At 36.0% G+C, this 22,693-nt stretch overlaps 1 protein-coding gene across 3 annotated transcripts in view; it reads right to left on the reverse strand.

Moving 5' to 3' along the window:
- Positions 1-22,110, reverse strand: part of LOC310909250 (teneurin-3-like) — an 86,636-nt gene extending 64,526 nt beyond the window's left edge. The window contains exons 1-2 of one of the 3 annotated variants that reach the window (XM_083860876.1): positions 22,045-22,110; positions 259-465 (exon numbers count right to left, since the gene is read on the reverse strand). The gene's annotated coding sequence lies outside the window, so the exon portion shown is untranslated. Of the gene's footprint in view, positions 1-258; positions 466-16,128; positions 16,517-22,044 lie in introns of those variants that run through there. The other 2 variants (XM_083860877.1, XM_083860878.1) reach the window with 2 other exon arrangements.
- Positions 22,111-22,693: the final 583 nt, after the last annotated feature.

Below are 22,693 nucleotides of genomic sequence, written 5' to 3' on the forward strand. Positions count from 1 at the left end.
CCTGTCCACTACAAGCTTTTAGAGTAAAGCAATAAGGAAAAAAATGTTTTTCAATCACTGCCATCCATCAACTTGGTAAACAAGTAAAATGTATACTCTGCCATCTGCTAGCTATTAGTCTGTGTAATCACAAAATATCATGTAATGTAATCATAAAAAAACACTATTATTACCTACTCTTTCAATTTATAAGCAAATATTTCCATCAGTCAAATGATTTTAAGCTAGCATGAGGCTTGAACCTTCTGTGCTGCTTACCATCAATCTAGTCGTCAATCTAAGATAAGTCTGTCTCTTGTTCAGTCCTCCTGTGCTGGGGAAATGCTCAGCATGGCAGTGTTGTCTTTGATCCCAGGAGAAATTTCATGAAGAGAAGGTCAGTAAATGATCCAGCTGCAAGGACCCAACAGTTTAGCAGCAATGGCTATGAGAGTAGTCCTGCTCTTGGTCAGACTGCCTTAGATGCTGCCAAGAAAGAACACAATTCTCAGTTCTAACATTATTTATTTCTGCACCATATTCTATTTACTCTTGATACTTATCTTTAAACATATTTCCATGAGAAAAGAGCACTAGAAAAGTTATAGTTTTCTTAAATTACCTCTTTGAAACGTATAGTAGAAATAGCTCGAAAATGCTTAAGGCAGAGGAACAGTGCTTTTTTTTCCACAGATTTCCAACCAAAACTATCCATTAGAAAGAAAACGCATTAGTATGAGAATGTGCAGTGAAACTAAAAAATCATACTGAAAAAATTTTCAGTGATATGTACTACTAAAATACGTTTAAACAATAGAACTTAATCTTGTTCCTAGAAATTTCTCAATAATCTGAAAAGTCTTCACACAAAGGGACATTCTCTATTTTTACTAGCTCACAGAACTTGCTGGAGCTTTTACACCATCAGACCAATGGCAACAAGAGGTCCAGTTGGCTAGAACTAAGACACTTATTCCTTATTAACTACTTTTTATTTACGTCAGAAAGCCAAATATTTTATGGCAGAGAAGACTCTACTTAAGCAGATTCTTTTTCCCACCAGCTAAATGTCAAAACTAAAAGTAATAGTGGAAGTGACACAGAAGTCATTATTGCAGCTGAACATGACTCCCATTTGCTCCTGAAGGTGATCCTCTGCCAACCTGAGTGCTAGAATCTGCTCCTGCAGTGACAGGACAAATGGAACAGCATACCAGAGGAATACCTGGGGTGTTGGTGGCCGACCAGGTGTCACAGTAAATTAAAATGGCAGCTTTTTAAAGACAGATCCACTAGGCTAAGATTGACTTTGAAACTTTGAATGCAAGCTACAGAAATCTCTTTTCTTTCTTCATATTTGCGGTTTCAGGGCTAATTTCCATATAATCTGTTGGAAACTTTGTTTTTTTTTTTTTTTCATGCCTTGGTCAGTAAAATTCATCATATTCCACAAACACTATCACTACGCCTTAAAGATACAGTCCAGGATCCCAAATCAATTAACAGTGTAAGAACACAGTCATAGGGACAGGAGAGAGATTATGATTTTTAAAACACAGGTATGAAGTCTGCACTACTGGAAAGAGCAAATCTCTTTGTATCTTGGGTTAAACACCTGCAGCAATCAGGGTTTTCTTTGAGCCAGTCAGTCTGACATTTGGTGCTGCCAATCCAGTTTTGGAGCCCTTTAAGTAACAGAGGTCATCCAAACTACTGAAATAAGAAGCAGACTCAACCAGATCTCTCAAACACATCTGTCTCCTAAATCTAAACTTGTCATCCTTTTCCAGGTGTTTGTTAAATATTTCTGCAGTTTGTATGGCAGACTCTCCTGCAATGGAGAGGAATTAAGAGTCAAAACCCCACATTTAAAAACTACATTATCCATGCTGCAAGGTGACTGTTAAAAAGTTATGGGATGAAATGTGTATGATGGCAAGTGAGATTTCCCATTTAAAGCTAAATATTAATACATAAACTGAGAAATGTTTTTAGTTTCATGCATTTTGATGCAATCTTTAATTACATGTTTGCTAAAGAGTCCATGACTGACACCACAGGAAACAGTAGCAAGATTGTATCTGCCAGCATCAATCTCATTTTCTCACTTCCTAAACTTTGTGTGTCTATTGTATTTGATTTTGATATCTAAATTTATTATATATAGTATTTAGGAAATTTAAAAATTAGTGCTGTTCTTAAAAATGATACATAAATAACAGAAATGAGGCAGTGATTTCAAGGTGGTTTTCAGTCTAGGAGAGGGTTCATTTCTTAGGAGGTATTCTCTAAGTCTATTCAACTTGACCACTAATGCCAATCTTTACAACAGTGACTGAAAATTTAAAGGAAGTCTCCAAAAGCAAAGGCATTTCCTTTTTTTTCTGGATCAATTCTATAATTATGCCATATAGTATATAACACAAATAAGGGAATTTAGTGATTCACAGAAACAGAATACTTCATTAAATGATTGCATCATATTCTTCAATTAGACAGAGCCACAAAGAGAGAAATAAGGGGGCAGGGGTAAGGGCAAGAGAAGGGAAATGAAAAAAAAAACCCAAAAATAAAACAAAAAAACACAAACCAAAAACCCCAACACCACAACAACAAATGAAACCTTCTGGACTATGCCAATTCAAATTCCCTCTGCCGAATTTTAAAACAGTCTCTTTCCCTAAACACTAAAGCCATGTCCCTCTGTCACCCTTAAAATACATAAAAAAAGGGAAATGTCCCAAGAGAAGAACATACAATGGATATGGTCAGCCAGAAGCTGACTGACTTACATCAACCATACAGTGTACAGAAAACAGTTTGCTGTCATCAATTCTGTACTTTTTCAGAAAAAGATATTTTTAAATTCTTTACAATACCTCTTATTTAATCTGTCTAGGTATTTGTTTTTAGAATTCTTAACTTCTGATCACTTCAGAAATTCTAAGACTAACTCCACAGAATCACACCCCAAAGGCTCAGTTTGTAGTCCTTCCCGGTGGCTGTAAAAAGAATGCAGAAAAATGCTTGCTTGGGCATTTTCCTGCTGCATTAATACAGAGGGGAATTTACCTCTGTCAATGGTTGACACAATAAGCTGCCAGCACTCAAACTAAAAATGTTTACTAGGCTAACAAGGCAGTGATTCTCTGAACAGTGGCAGTGGAGAAGAGCACTGCTCTATCATCTAATGATACAAATTTGACCACAACAAAAATGACTCCTACACCTGCCACAGTGAGCTTAGGCAAGTGCAAGCAAGACAACTCTGTCCTGCACCAGGTCAGAATGGTATGGACAAGAAACATGCATGTCAACATAAAACTGCTTCTGGGAAGTAAAAAAAAAAATAAAAATCCAAACCCAGAGGAGTGAATTGCTATTGACTCAGAATTGTATTTTGATCTTGTACTGGGATACTGGATACTCCAGTGATAGATTTATTGTACTGTTAAGCCATAACATATTTTGAAGACAAGGAAACTGAAGAGATGGAAAGTGGGATGTGATGTGCAGAGCTCAGTCACCACACAGGGCTGGAGCTGCAGAAGAGTCACAGCAGCAAACTGGAGGGCAAGTTGTCAATGCCATGGCTGAAGAGCAGGCGGCAAGGAGATGGGGTAAGGTGACGTAAATGTAGAATTAGAACTCCACTTTCTCCCTCCCACACTGCCAAGGGCATCTCCACTTGGGAATTTATTACTTTTTACACACAAAAAGAAAACATAACTTAATTGCCACTTGAGAATGTATACTTGTAATATATATCAAAGCACATGTGTATTCTAAGAAAGAAAAGGCAGCATAACCAGAAAGTAAATTATAGCTATCAATTCCCTATCCAAATTTCTGATGTTATCTATTATATACAATTCCATTATGGTTATGAGTTCACGACAAGCAAATATTGCTAAAGCAACCCACTACTTTTAAGTGACAATACTCTCACTTGAGATATCATTTGGGAGAGATATTAATATTCCAAGTGGAGTTCAATTTCTTACATTGCAGTCAATATTTTAACTCTACAAAACAAATGGCCAAAAAAAAATTTTAATCTTATGACAAATGACTTTGCAGCATTTTAACAATTGATAACAAATGACTGTGAACACAACAGTAAAGTATCTTCCCTAGCTTTAGATGACTAAGTAAGGAAGATGAATATTGAAGAGCCATGGATGCAAGATCAGCACACCTATTCATATTTTCAAGAAAAATCATTATAAAACCAAAATAATGCATAAATTGAGGACTTACTTGCCTATCCTTTAGGATACAAATATTACTATATTATCAGAAAGAAGTATTTCTATTCAGCATTTTGGATTCAATTAAGTATTTAGTAAAAGTTTATGTAATAGTGTACTTACTGAGACTATCTGAAGGAAAATTTTTTCATACAGCTTAATCTTAAAATCATCAACTGGTTTCGTTAACAACCCATATCCTTTTCAGCCTGGACTCACATAGCTCATTGGAGTCCTTCATGTACTAGATTTCCCTTTAACACTGTGTATGAACAGATAGATACTTATGTACTTGACAAAAAAATAAGAATCAATAGATTAGCAGCAGGATTGTTACAAACACACAAGGTCCTGCAGATATCAAAAGGGTGTATCCAGAGACTCTCTGAAGTCCAAATGCCTGATTCCTGCCTAATAGAAATAGGGTCTTAACCCTTGTCTCTTGACAAGAGTTTATTACTGAAACTCAGAATAGGGGCTGTGCTCCCATGTTCTAAGGCAAGGTCCATGCTTTGCATTTGAGTTCAAGCACTTTGAGTTCAAGTGACTTTTAACAGGGTCAGAGACCAACACAAAAATGTAAGTGGACCAGGTACATAGCTGTTGTTTGCTTTGTCCCTTGCAATGGTGATCCAGTGACCTACCAAGTTAACCTCAGGTGAACACAAGTTCTGTAGTATTTCACTACATCACTGTCCATTCCAACTTCTTCAAGTTTATATTACAAAGACTTAATTTCTACTTCTAATATGAACAGGTATTTTTAAAGAAAAGTTTTAGAAAACTATACCACAAAAATTTCTCTAAAAATATGTAAAATTAGTAAAGGTAATGTTAGAATATTTCTTACAAAACTTTTCAAACAGTTTCTCAGTCAGGTGGTCAAAACTTGAGGAGCACAACACATGGATGGGTTTTTCTGACACGCTTAGAATTAATTCACAAGTTGCAAGTTCCCCTAAGTCAGGGAAGTGTACTAAACACACTGGTTTTGCTTTAAAAATATGTTCCCAAGGTACATACCCAAAGACATATTTTGGAAAAGACATACCAGACAGACTACATAAACACCTCGCCTCTCAACACTTTAATCATAAATCACACAGACAGCACCTTAGACTTTCGAAGACTTTTGCTATGAGGTATCAAGTAAACTAACTTCTTGTTCCTGAAAATACCATTTGCAGGAGTGACAGCTTTAGTTCTTTACACTTCATTAGCACTGCAGTCAAGTCCCTTTCTTCAAACGATAGTAGTGTTCATACAGAAAGAAAAATAATTTTCAGAGACATGAAAAGTGATAAAACCTTTTGGATAACTTTATCTTCAATGACCTATGTAATTTTAGAAGCTCCTGATTAGCTAAAAGGTTACATGAGAAAAACCCTATACCTTCTCACTTTTATTTTCCCCTTAAGAACACACATAACAGCAATTTCATGTTTTAACTAGATTACCAACTACTTTCAGACCCTATATTCTATAGAGTATATATTCTCTTGGGAATGATATGATTCTCAAGCTTTGCAGTTTGATGCACACATTACAACAGTTTTGTTTTTTCTGAAGAAAGGTGAAAATAATAGCCCTTTATAGAGATAGGTGCAAAACCCAGATAGGCGCAAGTTCCTCACCTCAGCATTAACCAAGAATGTGGACTCCCATTACTAGAGAAACAAAACATAAATGTACGTAAACTGTGTTATAAGGCAACAGAACTAAACATTTCATGAGCTACAAAACACTCCCTCACAGCTCCAATATATCAAAACAGACGCCAACAAGTAAAACACTGATTTAAAAGCAATTCAATAGTCTTAGAGGGCATAAATTAAAAGCTCTTGATCGAAAACAAACGGGCTTGGTATGTTCAATTAATCTGCATCTCACACAGAAGTAAAAAATGACACACCCGAGTCAGCATCAGAATCCAAACTCTGCAAAATACACTGCAAATCCCTTCCCGCAGCTTCGTAATGAGAATGGTTAAGGGCTGGAACTGCCTGCCAAGAGAGGCTGTGAAATCTTCATCCTTGGGGATTTTCTGAGTTTGACTTAACAACACCCTCAACCACCTGACTCCACTTTGAAGGAAGCCCTGCTTTCAGCAAGGGGCTGAACTAGATGACCTGAAGAATACTCCTACAATTGTAATTATGCCCCAATTTACCATACCACACACTGGAGAACCCCTTAATGAGACACTAACAAGAGGTGATAGAACTACAAAATATACATTCATGACCTGAATTATGGATTTCCCAAACAAGAAAAAAAATAGAAAAAATTACACACTACACTGAAAAGGTGATTACTGGTTAAAAGTCAGATGGAATATCTTTCAGCGAACTAATAGAGATGCACTATTTTGACAGTGTTAACAAGAAAGGACTGCATGTCCCAGGAGCTTAAGGCTCTGAAGAGACTTTGGCACAGTCCCTGTCCTTGTCCACACTGGCACAGGTCTCCAGTCTTCCCCTAAATTAGGCATTGCAGTAGACATGATTAAGCCTCCTAGTAAAGAGTCTGACCTCATCAAATCCTGCTCACTGTGTGTGCTTTGCTTCACAGGGCTCCAAAACTTGAAGACATTCTAGATTAATCAGTCATACCACAAGCAAAATGAGTGAAAAGCACCAAAACACAGTGATTCCAGATTTGGGTTTTAACCTCAGATAATGTTAAAACAAACATATGTACATGGAAACAAAACTGTAAACGCACACACATTTCCCTGCCTCAGTTTCCTCAATAGCAAGAACAAACTGCTCAAGCCAAAGCTATTTTGCATATCCAAGCTTTTCTTAACATTGCTTTTTCTTGTCCTAAGGGAATTTCTCAGCTCCGTTGAGACCATGTTGAATGTATTTCTCCTTTCCCCAGGTATTTCCGAGTGCTTTGGGAAATACTGCTCCCATTAGAATTTTCAGTTCACTTTGTATGATGACCTGTAGATCAGACTCACAAATGTCTTCTAAAACTCTTAAAAGATGATTAACTGCTTCTGAGCTCAAATGTGAAAAATCAGTCTAGCCAGCAGCTATACCTTTGTAAAAGATGCTCCTTTCAATAATAATTTTATAAAAGGCAAACATTAACATCATTATTAGGCCTATGCCAGGGAAAAGTTTTGCACCCCATCACTTTGTGGGCTTTCCTGTTGTGTTTTCAGCCCAACATTGCACATTTTCCACAGCCTGGCATTAAACAGAAAGAACAAGCATAAGACATGAGATTACATGACACATCACAGCATCCTTTCAGCCACACACTGATGAGACTTACAAGTACCAGAGATTCTAATGAAGTTAATGAAAATTTTGAACAATATAAATCAAAGTCAGTACTGCTGCTGTCCATCCCCTTTGCCGTGTCCACAAAAATCCTCTTTTGCACTAACATTTCAATGATTGCAAGGTGCAGTTTCAGAAAGAAGTAACAATACTGAAGGAAATAAGAGCAGCTCAAGGTTAATATTTGCTCTGCACAGCTTTCTGAACCAGCCTTGGTTTGTTTTATATAAGCACTGGCAGGGACACAAGAAAACAACCCCTCCTTACTTTTGTTTAAACAACAACAGAACACCAACCTCACAAATGTGAGTTACAGATTAAAAAAAAAAGCCAAATACACGTTTTTCTTTTTTTCTTCCCAAAAGTAGAAATACTCAATGCACCTATATCAGCATCTCCTCCCTGAAACACAAAATCATTGAATATACTCCCTGAATGCCTCCCTGATTTTTTTTTCTGTAAGTATTTATTGACTTCCTAAACAACAATTTTTTGGCTGAATTTCGAGGCAGCTGTTTTTCCCAAGTTGAATTGGAAGTTTTTTAACCCTTTAGTTTACACTTGTGATTAGAGGTCAGGGAAAAAAAAAAAACAAACAAATTTATTTTATCCATTACAGAGCCAATCAGAATGGATGCCTATAGTCTATGACACAAGAGTAGTATTTCCTGAAATCTCTAATTCCACTGTAGCTTATTTTTTTAATCTTTTCAAACAGATTTTTAAAAAGGAAACTTTAAAAGGTTAATGTCAATCCCATTATTCCAAATAGTCTTTACACAACTTAAGAATGTTACCATTCAGTGTTGCCCAGGAATCCAATTAGACTCCAAATCAGTGTCCAAATTACAAAAGTACCATAAAACCTACTGTGCTGCTGCTAACAGCATGCTAGATGATCATGTTTGTTATGCATTTTAGGAAAAGTTAATTCTCATCTAGTTTATATTGTACTATAGTCTGATTCCACCTCCACTGCCCACAATTTAGCTTGCACAGATATTCTCTTTTACAACAGTACAACTGTGAAGTCCCAATTAGACTGAATAAATCTGCATGTGATATTTTAGCCCATTCAAAATACTAAAATAATTCTTTGAAGTACTGTGCAGCACCATATGGTATTTTATCCAGTTTCATCATTTGTACAGAATAGCTTGCAGAGATTTGTTACACAATATTCTGAAATACTCCTCAGCTGTAGTCTGCAGGAATAGAAGCTTTCTTTTTCCATTACTTATTAGGATCTTAGGGGTGCTTTAAAAACCTTAGTAGAAGATTCACTTATAAGGATAACAATTTCCTGACAAATCACCTTCTATCCAAGAGGGAAAACAAACAGATTAAAAAAAGGTGAACAAAATTAATTTTACTGATTCTCTTTAGATATCTATAGCTCTTAAAATAATAGAAATCTTGGAATTAAGGACATGGGTATCACCTAGAGATATTAGCATGCTTGGGACTATGTGCAAACTTAATTTCATTAAAAGCAATGTCTGTTATGCTTCCCACCACCACCACTTTCTTCATTAAGAAGAGCAGTCAATGACTTGAACTTGCTTTAGCATTCAATGCACATTGGATGCAAGTGTTCAACTGCCTTGATTTTTTTAAAAAAAGATGAGCCTAAAAGAAGCTCAATGTGATACATCAACAACAATGAACTCTTTAACAATCTTCATTTAAAAAGCACTTTTTATGTACTCACACAACAAAGGGAATTGTTTCAGCTCCAGACAATTCACTCATCCTTTCTATTGCAGCCTTTGCAAACAGAAGTCTGAAATTCGTTTCAGGAGTTCTCTGGAGTGGAAAGTTCTATACTGCTGTTACCAGGCATCCCTGCATGCCACTTCCAGAATGCTATGCACCTTTTTCCTTAAATACAAACTGAAAGTGCTTGGCACCGTGGAAAAAAAAAAAAAAAGCCTGAAAAAAAGCCTAAACACACCTTTTTTAGACTTCACTTATTCTTTTCATCTGTCTGCACTGTGAGGCTTTACAGTCATTTGCAAGCCATGAGGACACCGTGGTTTGTGCAGCAGACAAACTGCAGGCTGGCAGCTGCAGGTAAAGCAGTACCACTCACTGCCCGACCTCTGCACCTCTCCCCTGAGCTTGATGACAATTATTCACAGTAGCAATGCAAGCAGATGCACCAAAGCAAAGCTACTTCAGTTCCCAGAACATGCCTTCAGTGTTAGGAACCTCCCAAAATATCACTGAATGAAAATAATTCCGTAATGGCAGTGCAGTCAGTCAGACTCTATACTACATGCTGTAATTATTAAATCATTCTGTAACTATAGATAAGAATAATTCTGGATATTTTTAATAATATTTCAAACAAAACACAAAGGAAAATTAAAAAAAGAGTGAATACTGGTGAATATACATGGTTAGAATATATTTTACAGAGAAGCCATCTAAGCACTGACTATGCAAATTGCAGATCATAGAGCCTTATAAACAAACTGGCAAGGATGGTGGGAAAATGCTGTTTAAAGACAGCATAGGGTCCTAGAATATTAGCTGTAAATGCATATAGTAAGTTAAAAAAAAAAAAAATAAGAGGTAAAACAGGTTTAACAACCTTACCAAAGGAATCTGAGATAAAGCAGGAAAGACAGAATATTGTTTCAGGTATTTTTACTATTTTGTTCAAACTGTCCAACATTTCATAAATTAATCCAAAACACACATTCCCTGCTTATTTACAGATGCATTATGATGTGCTTATTCTAAGAGCAACCTAGCTGTGCACATGGCAATGTATGTAAGCGTGGTTACAATTTCCAGTGCTATGAGTCCTTTGTGATTTCCAACCAAGCAATGAATTTTATTACTATAGTGATAAAGCTCATATATGAATCTTACAAAAGATGAATGAGCGCGTTTTTCCTCAAAGGGGAGTTCCACTGTTACAAGAGTGATGGCTGGCGAAATAATTATGCCATCAAAAGACTTAACTGATTCAGCTGGAACTCAAGATCTGTCAGTAATGCTGCTCACGAACGTTACTGAAAATGCTTCTGATCCTGGCAAAAAAAATGGCATTAGAAGACTATGGCAGTTTTTCAAATAGGTAATATTCCAGAGAAAGCTGAGCGAAGTTAGAAAAAAAATAGCGAGAGATGATTCACCTGTTCCAAAGTGAAATTTGAAATTTATGTAAAAGGATACACTTGTATACTGGCATTAAAAATTGTTAAATCTCTAAAATCCTGCATCTGGGGAAGTATCCAGGAAGCATTATAAACAGAAGCAATACTTCTTTTAAATGGATTTCATATTTAAGCCTTGAAATGGAACAGTTAAAAACTGCAAAAATGCCACGCATTACTTCTTTTACTATAGAATTTATTATAATGGCAAATTCTACCATGCACAATGGTTTTGTGTACTTGGAATAGTACTTCCAAGGAACACTCATGTATAGATTTATGTTACAACCACTGCATCTGAACACTCCCAAATTAAAGAAATGCTTTACAATGGTGTTACAAACAAATAAGAAACCCACTTGTCAGCTACTTACAATGAAACAGAAATTATCCTCCCCAATTTACAAAAAGATGCAGTTATAAGTGAAAATACCGCATACAACTAGGCAGAACGCTCAAAAGCTACTTTACAGGCATTATTAACAGTAATATTCAGCTTTTTAACATTAAAGAATAACAACACTAAACCCTCCCTTGAAGGTGATTGTTTCCATTGTTTATAGGTCAGTGACTGAGATTTCAAGACTTAACCTCTGACTAAAAGATATCAAGTCTTTTTAGGTCATGGGGTCCTACATGAGGTCTTTCAGAAGAAAGCATAAAAGTCCTAAAATAACAAGCACACACACAGGTTTCTCTTAATTTGCCCTGTTGGATTCCCATAATAAGTGCTTAATAGCTCCAACCCCAGAGCAACTCTGCAGTCATCAACAAGACCATTTACCACATGATTTAGCAAACGTTATTTCCAAGATTTTCACTTACATGTGCTCCACAGAATTGGAATAGAAATTAATGTAGGGCAATTTATGAGTGATATTATTCTGGGATTCATAGCTCTTTGCGTATCAGATCCGAGAAAGAATCTCAGCTTCCCAGAGGCACACACAGCTCACACAGTCCCACCTTCTTCCTCACCATTTACTGTGCTATGGACAACCAGTCCAGGACTGTGTCCTTCCCTTTTTCAGACCAGGATTTGGGTTTGAATAAAGACGGTAAAAAAAGTAATAAAATGTAGTCTCATTCACATAAACCCATGGTGAAATTCACACCGTTTGCAATATCCAAACAAAATATGTGTTTTCCTTACCCCAGACTACTGCATCTATCTGGGAACTGGAGCACCATGCAGACTTCTGAGTAAGAGCTCAGCTAATTGTCAGCTTTACCTTCCTCTGTAACGCCCCCAGGTAAGCATTCCAAACAGCAGGAAGCACAAATGTAAGGCAGTGTGTTAGCTGAAATCAGAAGATTGCTGAGACTGTTTAAACTGATGGATCAACACTGTTTCCTGGCTCTCCCACTCACTCAACCTTTTCCACAAACTTTCAGGAGGGGACTATGTGACCATCATACAAACAGAGGTGAGGGCAAGAACCCATTTTAATGGCCTCTTAACAATCCATATAAATTAAGTCTATCCACATAACTCTTGTGTGATCATATTATTCCTTAAAGAAAGTAAAGTCCTCCAACAGAGGACACACAACTCTAGCTGAAGTCCTCGCAGTACTGATTAGCTCACAGATCTTGTAAGATAAACTTCAGCTCAGCCTTAGGGTTGCTTATATTTTTTAACCCTTCTCCCTCATCTCTAAGGCAATGGGATCTACTCTAACCTTACATATTTTTCTATAGTAAATGACAGTCATCATCAGTGCATGCTTAACATGTTGGATTTATTTAGTTTATTCCTCCAGCACATCAGTAGTAATTTAAATATATCTAGTTAAATGTGTCCACACAGAATGATGGTCTAATACTTCAAATAAGTGAGTATTTTCTGAAAAGCAAAGTCTTCTCTTTTAGCAGACTGTCAATTGATTTTTAAAAATTATTTCATTCTGACCATATTCTAAAGGATTGACAACAAAGTACAAAAAAACCCTTACAGTCTTTTCCATTATCTCATAAAAACAATTAAAAAAAAAAAAAAAAAAAAAAAAAAAAAAATCAGTGGTGTTTGAAACCATACAAGACCTAACTTGATACAACCTTTTGTGTAGGCAATGGATTGCTGATAGTTACCTTTGTGAGCAGAGATCTCTAAGCAGTGCCAAATTCACCTGGCATAGTTTCTGCTGGAGAGGTAAGTAGCTGTTTATTTCACATGACAAGTCTTCAGTAGTATTTAAAAACCCACACTGTCCAACAGCGCACAAAATGGAAGGAAATTAGACTGGTGGTGTCTCCCTGTGTCCACAGAAAATCCACACAAATCTTCAACCCTAATTTGTATTTTAGACATATTCTTATCATTAGCTTGATATGCGTGCTTCTAGAAACAGAAGAAACTAATTTGTCTTTGTTAATTTTTAGTCTTTTGGTACGTCATCTTCCACAACTTTTCAAAGGCCTCTCATTACAGAGCTATTAATGACTAGAAGGACAAAAGAAAAACCATCAACAGAAAGCAGAAATTATTTCTATTTTCTCCTCTTAAAAAATAATAATAATAAAAAAAAAGTGAGCAAGCAGGAGAAGCAGGAGACAAAGCAACAGCTTGGCATTAGTTAATTTATTTCCAGAGAAATAATAGAAATAAATAGTGCAAGATGGATAAATGACTGAGCTGCCATCTGCTTCTGTACTCAGCAGCACTTTGGAAACACGGCTACTACAGTGAAGTGTTTTGCAAATACTTCAGCCAAGAGGGCAGTATGTAAACTGAGGGGAGTGAGGCAACAAAGCAAAACTGATATCCACTCATCTGTAGGAGTTTCTTACATATGTCACCTTTCTAATCACAAAGCAGAGAATCTCTTCAGATAATGTAAGCCCCATGTGTGTTCTGGATCTGCACCCTCCTGTTTGATGTTCCTACACCTGCTGATACGCAGAACTATTCACACAGAATATTTATTTTGTCCTGAAAAATTCCTAGTACCTCAGCAGAGTAACATATCCCTGCACAGAGAAACATCTACAATTTTGGTTTCAATTTCCATAAAATACAACTAATCTGATTATAAGCAGACAAATACAACAGAATAATGATAGACTTCAGAAGTGTAAACACTAGCTTCTTAGTTTTATGGAAAAGTATTTTTCAGCTACTTTTGTGACAGATTACTAGCTAATTTACTGCACGTGCTATCAATATTGCTATATGTATATACAAAACTATTAAAAAATAGATAAAAATTTAGAACTATTCAACTATACTAACCATCCAGAGACATAACTGCAAAAAATTTATCATTGCAGGTACAAATTTCACTCAACTGGCCACTGTCTTAATGATTGCTAGATAAGAAAACTACCAATATTATATTCACCCATCAGTTTCTCACAAATGGCAATTGCCCAAGGAGCAGCTTTTGTAACTTTAAGCACATCATAGTCATAGTTATACCCGTTGGCTTGTATTTCTTGTCAGTTTCTGCTTCCTGTCCCCAAGGTATGACACCAAGAAATCCTAACACTTCAGAAGCTACAAAAAACTGCTGAATCAGCAGCACCACAGAGCAACACAGATGTGTAAGTGCACATATGCACAACAAGAGCTAAATTTAAATTACATATCAAGGTCCTCTTAAAAAAAAAAATCCTAAAGATTCATCCAGAGGCATACCGCGCTAAAAAAAAAAAAAAAAATTTAAAAAAAAAAAAAAAAAAACCAAAAAAAAAAAACACCAAAAAAAAAAAAAAAAAAAAAAAAAAAAAAAACAAACAAAAAAAACCCAAACACCCATAAAAAAAAAGGTTAGCTCATACAAGTACAGCCAACAGGAATACAGCAGAACACACTTGATTTCTTTTTGCCTGTTCTAAGTACTCACATGCATCGGAGCCTCTACATCTCTCACACACCACTTCTCAGGTTCTGGTAAAACAACTCTTCTGTTTCATGTTTGTTTTCACACAAAATATGTGAATACTGGACTTCTAGACAAACATGGAGATGACTTTTATAATTTATATCAACATCATGATCTACTGTATCTCAAGTTTAGAAAAGTGTAAGAATTACCATTTCTGAATAGTGTGTACTCACTCTCTGTGAGGGAGTAACACTGGACTCTCCCATGCTTTTTTCTAACTATAAGGAAGAATCCTGTTAAAATGTCTGGTTCAGAAATAATGATAGGATTTCTAGACAGGAAAAAAGTCACATTTTATTTTTCGATCAAAAAAATCTAATACAAGTATTAACTTTCAAATCAAGTTATTCTTCCCTGCCCTGAAAAGAATTAAAATAAAAGAAGTATCAGACAGTTCAGTCAGTGATGACTCAGGCATTTACACTGTGTACAACTGCTGAAAGCAAAATCGGCAGAGACAACAAATCCATCCAAACAATCTAGTGACATAATATTAAATTGCTACTAACATGATCTGTTATCTTAGAACCTTTCAGTTTAATTGCAATTAAGACAACATGAATAGAGCTGTCTTGGACTATGCCCACCAAAGCTTCTAGAATTATTCTAAAATTATCCTTTTAGCCATAGTTTTCAAGGTAAAGCTTCTTCAAATTAAGCAAGTACAGTAACAAAAAGATTAAGGAATTCTGGGTTCAAGAATTGGTATGAGAAAGCATTAGTCATTAAAGAAATAAGCATTTCTCAAGGTATGCCAGTCTTGAAAAAGCTAAATGCTGGAAGGTCAGCTTTAGGTCAATGTACACCTCATTCTCCACAGTGCGACACAGGTAAAGGAAGCTCCCAGGCTCCTCCTTGAGAGACAGCTAGGGCTATCAAAGAGACATCTGCAGATTTCTTAACAGACACACTGATCTAAATCAAACACTCCTGGATGCAAATGGAGCATTAAGTCAGATGACTTATGGAGAAGTTCTAAATTTATCATGGAAAGATAGCAGCAGCTTAATTAAGGCTGTTATCAGCTTCCACTATGAATATTTGCTATCAGCTCTCCAGTTCTTGCCTCAGACATCTGACTTGATTTAGCAACTAATGCACATTAAAGACAGAGTTCAGTACTTACAGGAAGGTTATGTACAAATACACATTTGTCAGATTCCAATTTTCATATCTTTTACAATTAATTACTTATTTCTTCAAGTAGATATGCACAAAAAAGAATTATTTTAAATAAAGCACACATTGGTTTTGATATTTTAACTGGTGATTCTAGTGACTTGAAAAGGAACATTTGGTTTACAAAGGCATTCACTGATAGCTACACAAGTTTGTTTTATTAACTTAACTCCAAAGATTTTCAATAAGCAGAACAAAACACTGAGTTTGTGAATACATCACCTTTTACAAGATTACAAGGGGTCATGAAAATTACTACTGGATCTCTCTGTATGGGAGTTATGTAACTGTTCCTTTGTTCCACAGATAACTGAGCTCTGTGTGTGAGCAGTACTCTATCTTGAACATTGGCAGTGCAGACATAATTGTTAACCTGCTTCCTTTAGTTAAGGTTCCTTTTATCCTTGAAGTCGGTCTTTTCTCCACCTTTTCTGCTTCATCTTCCTTGCCAAGAAATCCAGATGTTTACAAAACCAGATTACAATTCAATAAAAATTTGCACAATTTTTAATTGTTCACAAAGCCTGACTCCTAAAAAAAAAAAATTAAAATAAAAGGCACCTTGAAAACAACTGAGATTTTTCCTCTTCTACAGCATTTTTGCACTCACTTTGTGCAGCTCATGAACTTTGCCCCTGAAGAGCCAGTAGGCTGCACAAGACAACAAGAAAAGTGAAGTACCATTACAAAATTATCATTACTTGGAAACCCAACATAACGTCCCAAGGTGACACTGAAAGTAAAAAGTCAATGGTGGCTGTGGCCTGTTCTATCATAGCCCTGCTGTCAGCAGATTCTCTCTAGGAGCAAAGAAATGAAGGTGATGTATTGTTGCAAACCATGTTCTGTACAAAAAGCAAGCCCCAATCCTTCAAGGTGATCTATGAAGCCAGAGATGTTTCAGTCAGGTATACAGGTTGTTCTTGCAGTGAAAAATTAACATGCATGAGATCACACTGTAGCCACACGTTTCTTGTAATGTTATTTGCTGATAATCCTTTAACAATTTTAAAGCTTCCTAAAGAATATGGATGTTCATCATTAGCTTTATCAACTGCTTATCACTGGTTTTGCACTGCAGCAGTTAAAAATAGACAAAACAAGCATGACAGAAACCATGGAAGGAAAGAAAAAGAAGACCTTTTAGAACAAAACCAGACCAAAGTACTTTTCAAGAAGCAGCTAAAGATACCAAGTGAAGATTGAATACTTGTTCATCACATCATTTACAGATCCCTAAAGGAAACGATTTGCCACTGTCAAACAACACTAAGCAGTCAATGGTAACATCTATATTTAGGCTAACTCTTTTAATTATAAAATATGGTGGCCTTTTTTTTTTTTTTTGTCCCTGAAATGATCTAACTAATTCTTTTTCTGGAGAAAGTAGTAACGTGCCATTGCCAAATGAAATTATCACCACATTGGTCAAAGTCAGAAACTTCCCAAAACATTCCTCTTCTGTCATCTGCCACACCAGAAAAATTAGTGAACTAATGACAATAATAGCTTAATGTGGTCTTGCCAGCACAAGACAGGTCCCGCACTGACTTCAAAGGAAATAACAGTGGTGTATAGGAAACCTTGAGAGACAATAAATTTCTGAAAGGCATAACAGGTCCTTGCTAGTCTTGGTAACTTTCACAATATCTGGCTCATGATACCTATAAATCACCTTTAAGCAGAAAGCCTCACGAACCAGCCAAAACCTCAGACCCAGAAGGCTCTAGACTATGGAATAACAGCAACCCCCTGTTAATGCCAAATAAATTCAGACCTGCATTGAAAATATTCTTTAAAGCTTCACTGTGATGCCTCATTGTAATCAGAGGTGTACATTTACATCCTGTGCTCCCCAGACCACCCATGTGAGAAACAAGCCCTGGGGGTTCACATAGGCACAACCCCACAGCAAGACAAGCACTGCAGGTTGCAGCCTGCCCAGAGATTCCTATGCAGCCCCATCACCCTGAGCACAAGTACTATCATGCAACTCCATTTATATGCACACAATGTTAAAAAAAAGAAAAAAGAAGACCAACTTAGGTACATCAAACTTCTACCACAGTTCCCCACTCAGTTTGGCAAAACTCCTCGAGAGGTTTTACACTGCATTGCTTTTTGCAGCCAAATGAGGATGGATTCAAATGACTTTGCTATGACCTGATCTCAGTCTGTTTTGAGGGTTAAACTGGAGATGTCATAAACTGATACCTGGAAGTTACAGAATTACACAGGGTTTTTACCTCTCTGCCTGAAGTAGTGTATTTTTTTTTTCTGCTTTATTTCAAGTTTTAGGTAAGTCAGAATATATTTGAAGACTCACAATATATTACTGGATTATTTAAGAACTTCTTATAAGGACACAAATAAAAGCTAACCTTTTGAGCTTGAATGACCTGGAAAAAAAGAATCTCTTCAATGCTTAAAAATCCCTCAAAAATCTTTGGGTTTTCCATGCAAAGGAATTAAAACATTTTATGGAACATTTCAGTAAAGGCCAAAACCACGTACTTCTTTGGTTTTGTACTTTCACACCTTTTGTTAAATTCTCAGCAAATACAGCAGATCTCAGCAGGATATTTAACCAGGCTAAAAGACACCCTGATTGAAGTTTTGAGAACAAAAGCAGGCTGAAAACATGTTCCACTTTGTATTAAAAACATTCATTTCTTCATTGTCTTATGCAATTCATACCAAATTTTAAAAAATACACAGAATTTTCATTATGTATTTCTAAATTTTTTTAAAATTAAAAATAGCTGATTTAATTTTCATCTGTTTAATGAATCCCATCAGTTATTCATACATTCTTTATCATTCAGTTTGGCTACCAAAGTTATGCTTGAGAACAACAAGGACAAAAAGCAAGCAGGATCAGGAGTACAGTTAGATTTCCTTACACTAACAACTATCATAAATTATTTACTGAACTTCAAAGCTTTGAAACTGGTGATGAATATGGTGGGGAAAAATAAGATGTGTTTGTTTACTATCAATTATTTATTACATATGTTTTACAGTATAAGATGAAGAAAATAATAAAAATGCATTGTGCTCATTTGACTAAAATTTACTGTTCTTTCTATCCATTCAGAGATTAAGAATGGATTATTTGGTAACTTTGCAATAATAAGACATGCAAAAAACCCTGACATGTTAAGAAAAAAAGGAATTAAATCCATACTTTGCAGTAAGAAATGTACATCTGTATATGCAAAACATTACTCAAGACTAGGGAAAATGAAGTCCTGAATCAAAATAAACTACTTATATAAGCCAACTCAAGTAATAAAACATTTAGAACCTAGAATACAAATGATAGCTGAACTAAATTCAGTTCCAAACCAGATAGATCAAAGAATTAACATGTCAGTCCCTCTAAGCAAAGCCGGAACCAAAACCAGCCAAGCCATTAAAAGTCCAGATTTTCTAGTCATTGGAAGTAAATCTGAGATGCTCAGCTGTATGGCTGTATGGCAGAGAGCTGCTGTTCTCAATGTGCCTTAGGTCAGACGCGGCAAACTTCACACTTCTAACCAGTGCTGTTTGTAATAGATTGGATGAAACACGTTTATAAAAGAATCAATAAATGTAAAGACTGGAAAGAATTAGAGAGGCTTGCAGGCTTGTACCTATTGTCTGGGGGAATTAGGTGTCAGTTTGAGCACTAGAACTCCAACAAAGGTTTCCTAGTTTTAATTTACTAGAACACATAATGGGCTACGTCGAAGCTGGGAAACACCCGTCTGTCTGAATATGTTACTTAACAAACAGTTTAATGAATGTTACAAACATTATTATAGTCTGGCATACTCCTCTTCTGCTCATTCACTCCTACTTTGCAATCTTATTATCAAAGGGCATTTCTTTGTAAGGTTGTTCCACTAAGTCTCAGAAGAAAGAAACAATGCAACATACGCAAAACATGGATCTAATATATAAATAATTAGTGATACACAGCCTTCTAGTCTGTCTCACACAGTATATATATTTGTATAACTTAAACACTTCTACAGGTTAGCTATCTTAAGAAAATTTTCCATTTGTAAACTATAAAAGAAATGTATAAAATAAGATGAGTAAATAACTGTTGGCTACAGTGAAAATAAAAATCAAAATAAAAAAACCACCCCAAAACACCATCCCCAGGATTTTCTAAAAATTTCAAAAAGACTGTCTGATGGGCTAATGTCAGAAAATATGGCTCAAGTCTGGTTCACATAATGTCTTTCCTGATGTTGTTCAATTCTTCAACTAGTTCTTGTGAAACACAAGATCCATACCCTTTTCAAATTAAATATTTCACAGTTACCTGATTTCTATACATTAGCTTGATCAGACTTTGGTTCAAATGTGCAACCTAAATAAAAAAGACACAACTTTGTATTCCAATAAAATAAATAAGACCTAAGGTATAGTTTGACACCATGCTGAACTTCAAGGTTTACCTTTGATATTCACAATATATTTCCTCACATTATCTGATATATAAAGTAGAAAGTAAGGAAACAAAGGTGAACAAACCATCCATAAGCTTCTCCAAATAAACCATATGGTCTAGTGTTCCAACAGACAAAATAAAATTTTAAATACAATAGGATTGTTTAATGCCATATTCCACTGGGTAAAATTGGATACAGAAGGCTGGATTTCTCCATCCCAGGTTCCCTCTTCAAACCACAAACTGTTCATGTGCAGCTGATAAGTACAGTATCTCTGAAACTCCCTTTATAACACAGTGCACACATTGAAACAATCACTGGAGTCCCTTTTTTCCCAGGGAAATGCGCAAAGAACCCAATTTCTGAAACTTATTCTGTCACAGGGTTTTGAATAACAAGTTATTGAGTTCTTGTTCTATCATGATGGGAAAGTCTCACTTGGGACTTTTTGGTTCATTTGACAAGAAGTTGTTATGATTGTAAAGGCAAAGGTATACATATATTACAAAGAATGTCCTTGTTACCAAGGAAGACTTTGTTGATATTCCTAACCTCAGACAAAGAAAAGCACAACCTATATTCATTTTTATGTATTAAATGCTTGCATGTTCTAATATGAGAACATTGCTATATGTGTCTTACTGTACGCTTTGGTTTCCATCCTGCCAGCAACAACCTGTGTGGTTGATACACTCCCATGTGCTACAACAAGTACACAGTACTGCTACACTACATCTATAGCAATGCATATTTGACATCCTGCTTTCTTCTCATTTAAATCTACTTTAACAACTCGAGAGCCCTGTCACTTGGACAGCCAAGGTCATGATTTTTGAAGAAGGTTCACTGCAGGCAAATCTCAAAGGGATATACGAGTCTCCTTTTGTCTGGTCACATCAAAAGAAAGTTTTAAAAAGGGTTAATTGACACTTTAAAATAAAAAGGAAGTGCATTCCACAACAGAAGCTCTTGTTTATACTCCTTTGGGCTGTTCATTGTAGAAATCTAGTTGACAGAAATTGGAATGAAAAGCTTAAAAACAGCTATTCCTAGAAAAAGCTGCCTCAGAAAAGAGAACACATAATTACCCTTTTGGTATATCCTTAGCCTAGTAAATGATAGCATTCCACAGTGCAGCAACATATTATGCAGTCCCTTCTCTGAAAAGAGATCTTACTAAATTTTGTATTTCAGCATATTCCTTAATTTCTAGAATAACACAATTTTAAGTAATTAAGATCTTAAAAAATAAATCAATACCTCATTCTCTTGGTATGCTCCTACCTTCCCCAATAAGGGGAGAGTTACTACCAGTCTCCTATAACTGATGAATACCCATTTTTTAAAACTGAGGTACAAGGGCATTCCAGTATTTTGAAAGCAGGCAAACCCCATTTTCAGTCAATAAAGTTTTTTCACAGTGAGAAACTTCAGGGAAATATTGTCCTGGGAGAAAGTGTCATTATCCTTGCCTCAACTGAAAACTAGATTAACAGATTAACTTTTATAAAATCCATTATCATTGTGGTTACATAACTGAACAAATAGTTACAGAACTTTTTCTGCTGCCCGTGAGAGAGGGAAGAAACACACCTATTTAAAATATTTGCCAACTAGAGGTGGGGGAAGTAGGAAGTTCTGCATTCCAATGGATGAAGGACAAAAGGTATGTAACACTGTTAAAAAATAAACACAAATACTATTGGTTATAGACATCCACAGAATCAAGCAAACTGTTTTACACATGGTAATGTCAGGTTTTTTAAACACCATACTTATTTTTCAAGTTTCCTTTCACTTCCCTTCCAATATAATACCAAACAATACACTTAATGACAGCTTACCTCTAAAGTTAAAGAAATAGTTTCCTGATTGTTGCCAGTGTCTCACAGACTTTCTTTCACCTTGCAATAGACTCCTATGGAAAATGGAAAGCCAATTATTGAAGCAGAATGAACCAGAAGTTGCTCTTTCTCACTAATACAAAATTACAATCAGACTACATTTTTTTAAAAAGTATTTCAGTGTAAGAAGTGTTCTCTGTGAGGAGAAGAAAGCAGTCCAGTGAGAGCTGCAGGATGAAAACAGCTTATTTGGTTTATGCTCAGGTTCAGGAGACGAGGAAAAGGGGTCAGTGGACAACAACAGAAAGATGAAGCAGTCTGCTCCTACTCAGTAGCTCACCCAAACCCAGTAATTATTTACTGCAGGGATGGGCAAACACCTGCACAGGATGCTCAGAGAGGTCCTGGGGTCTCCATCCTGCCAGGATTCAAGACTCAGCTGGACACAGCAGTGAGAACCCCATCTAACCAGGCCACCTTGGAGCCGATCAAGGAGATGAATGAGGAAACCTCTGGAGGGTCCCTCCTAACCTAAATAATTATTCACATACAGAGAATAATTTTTAATCAATAATTTTTCTAGTTGTACAACCTCTGTATTTAGGCTCACTGTACTCCTGCCAGAGCAAGTGGCCTGAAGAATATGGTA

The sequence above is a fragment of the Zosterops lateralis genome (genome assembly GCF_965231275.1).
Source record: "Zosterops lateralis genome assembly, chromosome: 5".
NCBI lineage: Eukaryota > Metazoa > Chordata > Aves > Passeriformes > Zosteropidae > Zosterops > Zosterops lateralis.